A 7,342-nucleotide genomic window follows, 5' to 3' on the forward strand; every position below is an offset into this window, starting at 1 on the left:
CTATCGGATGTCCCCGAAGGGACATATATGTAATAAATCTAGAAATTTAGAGATACAATCAATTTCAGGCGAACATCAAAAGAGACATTAATGAAATTAACACGTCCAAAGTCATTATAATCACAAGGCATCCATCATACAAGACCACTCAGAATAATAATAGAAAGGTTGATAGAGTCAAGACCAGAAATGATGAATGGAACCAAGATATATGATTAAGAAAATGATTGACAATTATGGTCTAATACAATGAACTAGAACCAAAGAGAATAGAAAATATCCGATAATTTTTGGTCGCTGTTAAATCTAAAACCTACTAATTAGGCAGAGCTAACCCATTATATTGTTCCATCTTTTAATTTAATTTAGGACCAAATGAAGTGAAAGGGAGCTATAGGCTATAGCTTCGGTGAGGCTTGTCGTATTGTATATGGGGAAAGATAGACCGTGATGGGGAAGGAACCTTATTATCCGATTTGGTGCGGCATTGTCAATCTTGTTGACTTTGGTCAGCGCTCGTACTTATATCACACTCGTGGACTCACGATTCTCACCACATTGTCATTCTCATTCTCATTCTCAAGTTTGGTCCAAACTTGGATTTCTGTGATCTCCGATCCCTACTGTCGCATCAGTATAATAGTTTGTTAAACGACCATGTCAATATTTTTAATTGAAGAGCGACGGGGATTGTCTAATGCTCACATAAGCTATGCAGCAGCATGAACGCTCAAAGCATCTCACACCATAAGATAAAATTAGTAAGGTATAAGTGATATATGGCTTACCACTTTAGCATATTCTTTAGCATCTTTTTTACCTTTTGTTTGTAAGCTCCCACCATAAGGTATAAATGGTAAGGTATACGTAGGATTTTTGGATGACAACGGCTATTATTTGAATTCTGATCGAAAAAACGGCTATTATTTTTTTTGTCAACATCTATAACGGCTAGTTAACGGAAATTTTTGAAAATTATATAAACACATATTCACTACATCAAGAGGTGATGATGATCTTCAGGAGTACTAAATTCGGTGATTAGTGATTTCTTTTAATATTTATGTATTATTTAGTTATTTTACTTTTATGCATCAGTGTGTATGATACTTTTTCCGAGCTCGGAGGTCATCCCCGAGAAAATTTTGAAGAGGCCGTTAATTATCGTTTATAAATCATAAGTAATTATTATACATTAAAATAATTTAACTCGATCATATTCAATATTGGGCTCATATGAAAGAGCTCACTGCGAGATTTGTGATGGTACAATAGTTATTTATAAAAAATAAAAATAAGCATGGTATTTATAGAGAAAATTAATATGTAACTAAAATTAAAATGGATATAATTGGAATATTAGAAAAAGTATGAGGATAGATTGAGAAAAAAAATGAAAAAATAATAAAAAATATAACCCATTTACCTTACGGAATGAAAGACCATAGATAGCATTCCACTGTTCAGGTAAGGCAAAAAATTTTTTGGGGAAATGGGAGATACCTTATGGTGGGAGGTGGTGGTAAGGTATATTGATGGTTTTAGCTTATGGTGGGAGATGGTCTTACAAAGTTACAATTCTGCAATTTGAGCTCTATTGCTTACGTGGAGGAGCAGGGCAGAACCAACATTTGGGGTCGAGATATATTTTACACATGTAACAACAATATAATTGGTACATTGTCTTTTTGTTTGGAAGATTATCAAAATCTTAAATAGTCTTAATAACAAAATAATTATGATTTATATGATTTTTACTTTAAATTTCTCTTTTCAAACCCCATGCAATATTTAAAAACCTATACTAGTTGAAAAAGCTTCATGCATATTGATCTTATCATGCAATTAATTGAATAAGGTTCATTCTTTCTATCTATGTTAATTAACTTACTTAAGATTATATATACTGTGAGATTGCAAGCTTTCAATGTGGGAAGGGGGTCCAATCATAAGAATTAACTAGTTTTCTTGTACATATGGCATATTAGCTATACAAATATGGTGAAGGAGTGATGAGTAGGCATGTTGAGTTTCGAATAGCTGTAGCCCACGTAAACCGCAATCATGCCTTGTATGCGAGTGAGAGTTGATGTAGGTGTAGTGAGGTAGATACATGTCACTACGGTTCAGTTTTAGACAAAATTCATAATCCAACTCAAATTTTAATTTCGGTTCGGTTTTTTTATTTTAGAGACTGTGACCCATAACCCGACCAAATCTGAACGGTTCGGTTCAGTTTGGTTTTTTTTTTCAGTTTTATCCGTATGTAAAATACGTAATATTAGACATTAATTTCAAAATACAAAATTTAGTATAAAGATGAAAAACAAAAGGTCAAATTGATTATTCCATACCTAATTGACTCTAACATCTTCACAGTCCATATTTAACTCAAGTACAAAAAACTCTATTGCATTAAAATCATAGAGGAACAAAAATGTTCGCACTCCCTGTGGGTTTAGGTAATTGAACCTCGCTAAGTCTGTCGTGTAGGACGTCTAGTTTGTTCAAACCGTCTTTCATGTCTCATATGAGCCGTTATTGATACTTATTCACTGAGGATATAAAACAATAATAAAATCATTGATTAGAGAATTCAATTTTTAGAGTCACGGTACAAAGAGAGGTAACATGAAATGGAGATTGAAGGATGAGGGAGGAGAGAGGAGGGAGGGGAAAAGAGGAAGGAAGGAGGAGTTATGTAGATTGATAATGCGGAATGAAGTGAACTTTTAATATAGCGCTAAATTAAGGAGTGAAAAAGAGAGGACCGTAAGTTTTTTTTTTGTCAGAGAGATGAGAGAGACCGCAAAATCGATTAGGCCTATTAGGTTTATATTGACTTTCGTTTTACTTTTTATTAATAATAAAAGTAAAAATATACCAAAATGATGACGTTGACTGTTGACTTTAGGTTATTTGGGTCGGTTCGGTTCTGTTCGGTTTATAAGGGACTAAATCCAAAACCCAACCTAAACATAATCGGTTCGGTTCGGTTTTCTTATTTTCAGTTCGGTTTTTTTCAATTTTCACTTTTTTTTTCAGATTCATTTGGATTCGGATATGGTTTTTTTTTGTTTTCGGGTCTGCGTGTCCACCCCTATTTGTAGTCGCTAAACACTGTTGTTTTAATGCTTCCCTAGTCCCTACTAATCTACTATGTTAATGTATTATGCTTGTCACTTTTAGTAATTAGCATCATTAACTTAACTTGGTCTAGCTACTGATCTGTACGTAGTAGTAATACTGTAGACTCTCCTTATGAGTAAGGAATGATGAAGTGATTGGATCTGATTTATGTCTCAGTGTGCTAGTTCCATAGACTCTTTATCTACCAAGGGGCGGATCTAGTCTATTTTTGGGGTGACTCAAGTAAGGACCGAGCCAGAATTTCATAATGGGTTGGGATAGAAAAAAATTTACGATTATTTATGAACTATATATAGAAATTTGGGGTATGTTAATATTTAAAATTTAATTTTTAACACTAAAATTTAGATAAAAAGACAAGTTTTTTAGTAATTTGAGGTAGGTTATAGTCTACCGTAGCCCGTGTTAGCTACGTCCTTGGACTCAAGCATCTCCAAGCTCAAGACAAGGAAAAAAACTAGGTTTTAAATTTTTATTTTTAGGATTCTCCTAATCCCCTTAGTCAAGCATCCCTAAATAACCAATGCTACTCATTTGCTTCCTTTCCAAAGCTTACTCTTCTTCATCAATAGCGTGTCTGCAGCCAAGTATCTCTTCTTCTAGAATGCTAGCTAGGTTAATTACTAGATAGTACGTTGTTTATTTATTCAAATGTATATTTGTGGTAGATTTTGACTATGTACACCGTTTTGTTTGATATATATGAGTATTTGTTTTCAATTGTTATAGGTGTCTATTAGACTAAAATGACAAATTGTCCAAATCAAAGCGTTCAAAAAAAAAAATTACTTCATGGTTTCATATTCTTCACGAGTCCAGATCTAAACTATATTCACTTCTTATCTTTCCTAAGATTTATTGATCAATTGCGATCTCTAATTGAATTTCCATTGATCATTTCTTAACTTCTCGAACCGCTAATAAAATGCTAGCTCTTATAAATGATTATGGATTACAATGTGCTACATGAATATTTATTTAGTTAGTTCATGTTATTTGTATATATGCATTAGAAGAGTAACCCTCATTACATTCATTGACTAGGTAGATCGATTTTGATTTCAATTAGTAAAATATTTTCGCACCGTTGAGATTCTCCATTATCTTTTTATTGTTAAGTTCAAGCAATCCAATGATCTGATCTGGATCCACCACTGTATCTACCCATGACTAGATAGTGCCTTGAGCATATAATCACTAGTCCAAGTAATGTTATTGTAAATTTAAGCATGTTTTGTTAATTACTGCGTAGGAGGATGTGTAATGGCTCTATCTGCCTTAGCGATATCGTGAGCGAGGAAACTGGCGACCGTACTTCGGTGAAGTCTAGCGAAGTCGACGACCTGGGAGGAGTTGGAGACTTGGAAGCCGGAGAGGTTGGGGTTTGGCCTTTTGGGGGAGATGGAAAGAGAGCCAGAGAAGAACAATGGTGTTTTAGGTGTTACTGATGTTTGATTTTTTTTTTTGAATAATTTTTTTTCTTAATAGTAAGTAAGGCATTAACCACAATTTGCTTGATATTTGTTAGTGCATGTGACATGCACATAGCCGGTTCAAGTAAATCTTGGTATTCTGAATACACCCCTGATTTGAAATACTAACACCCTGGTCGACATTCTATGGCATCTCATAATCGTCCACAAGTAGGCTTTCTTTTAGGTCAACTTCTAACTACACCGAAGAATATATCTCGAATCGGCCCTAAGAATATCCGCACCCATAAATTGATTTTGCTCAAGCAATAGGCGGGGGTAGAAGCAAATTTTGCTCTAAGCAAATCAGTTTCATATTTTGCTCAAGCAAATCAATTTTTGCACACACACACACATTCATAATTTGCTTGAGCAATTTAATTTTATCTTATTGTAAAATGATAAAACATTATTTACCAGATAGATTTACAACCAATAATAATGTGTCACGTGTCGTTATCAACTTAATAATTATACAAGATTTTTAAATAATAGAGAATTGACACGTGTCACAGCCACATGTCATTGTCGGCAAAATAATTACACCAGATTTCCGATAAGATTTTTGACTAATAGAGAATTGATACGTGTGATTGTTGGCAAGATAATTGGACCAGATTTCTGGTAAGATTATTGACCAATTGGCTATAAAACATCTAATATCACTCATTCTATACTCACATCATTGTGAACAGTCCGAGCAGATAACTCATCCCTCTATCGAAACATTTAGCAACATTTTCTTGTTCATCACTCTGATGAATCATTTCAGCTTCCACATTTTTTTCAGGCAAAGACAACATTAACAAGAAGAGGATAATGATATGGAGCAATCATTCGTCAATCAGGTGGCCATGGCGGAAGCACAAAACGACGATGAACCAACACAACCAAGCGGTTCACATCGCGGTAAAAAAACCGAATAAAGCTAGCCACGTCAGAGACTATCTAGGGGACACAATCTCATGGAAGATTACTTCATCGAACGTCCAATCTTCGACGCTCAAGACTTTCACCAGAGGTGCATGATGAGCAAAGACTGATTCAACATTATCATGACAGACCTCTGCAACCATGACCAATCTTGGCATCAAAGATAAGACACCACTGGTTTGCTAGGGCTACTTCCCCAAAAAAAGATGATCGCGGCTCTACAAATGCTGGTGTACGAGTCAGTCGTGGATCAGTGTACCGAAATTACACGGATGGGGGAATTAACTACCCTGAAATGTACAAAGGAGTTTTGCAGCCAAGTGGTTCACCTATATGGTCCAAGATACCTCCGCAGTCCAACACCGGCAGACCTCACGCGACTACTAGATCAAGGTAAACGTCAAGGCTTTCCAAATATGATTGGAAGAATCGACTGCATGCACTGAGAGTGGAAGAACTACCCAACCACCTATCAAAGGGTATACTCAAGGTGAAAGGGGGGTCACCCAACGGTTATCCTGAAGCCAATGGCCTCATAAAATACGTGGATATGGCACAGTTTCTTTGGGTGTCCTAGAGCTAAAAATGACATTAACGTACTCACCTATCGAATGTGTTCTCAGAGATTCTAGTCGAAAGAGGCCCAACTACTATCTACGAAGTCCACGGACAGAGGTACTCTGCAGCTTATTATCTGGCTGACGGAATATATCCAAGGTACTCTACATTTGTCAAAACAATTCCCAATCCCTAGATGCTGCAAGATAAGCTCTTCGTAAAGAAACAAGAGGCATACCAGAAAGATGTGGAGAGGTCTTTGGCATCTTGCAATCCCGATGGACAATTATACATTATAGTTGTACATTGCACCTTAAATCGATAATGACTACCATCATAGCTTGCACTATATTTCATAACATAATTTTTGAGGATGAGTACGTGGAGGATGAGGAAGAAGAATAAGACTTGCAAAACCCATCGAGGGCTTTCCGAGTTTATGATGGGTCAATGAATGCACAAGGAAATCCAATTATTTTTTAGCCAATCAGTAAAGATGAAGCCAATATAAAACAGTTTCACGACCGTGTTGCCAATTTCGAATCCGTTTACATCCATAGCGAGCTCCAGAGAGACTTGGTGAAACACATTTGGAGAGTGGAAACCGGTGAAATACTCTAAGTATGTTTTATTATGTGTTTTCATTCTGCTTGTGTTTAATTATTAAGCTTGTATTTGATTTAAGTATGTGTTTTAATTTAATGTGTATTTCAATTTCATCTTAATAAATAAATTACATTTTTATTTCTCAAAAATTTAAATTACATAAAATGATGAGTCAAGCCCAAATTTATTCTTAGTACAATACTATAACTACTATGGAAATAGCATGAGATTTGGGTGATAACAATCTGAATATGTTTCATCGATATGTTGATCTTGACTAGCTTCTCCTTCTTAAAGATTTCTAGTTTCCTTTTGGTAAAATACATTTTCGAGATTAGGGTCATAGCCTCCAAATCCATTGTCATGATCCTTGTGTCATCTCTTGTTTCTTTAATCGTAACTCTTCTTCCGTCCTTACTTCATTCCGTTTTTGAATGTCTATGTACTCTGCATAATAATAAAGCTCACTTTCATTATGCGCTAGCCTCTTGGTATGCCATGATGCTTGGTCACTTGCAATGGTATGCAAAACCTTAACTTGTTGCTTAATAAGAGTCTTATCCTGTTTCTTTTAGCGCCTAGTTTCCTTTTCCACATTGGTTCCCATTGTTCTAGGCGGACTC

This window comes from Argentina anserina, chromosome 2 (genome assembly GCF_933775445.1).
Source record: "Argentina anserina chromosome 2, drPotAnse1.1, whole genome shotgun sequence".
NCBI classification, from domain to species: Eukaryota; Viridiplantae; Streptophyta; class Magnoliopsida; order Rosales; family Rosaceae; genus Argentina; species Argentina anserina.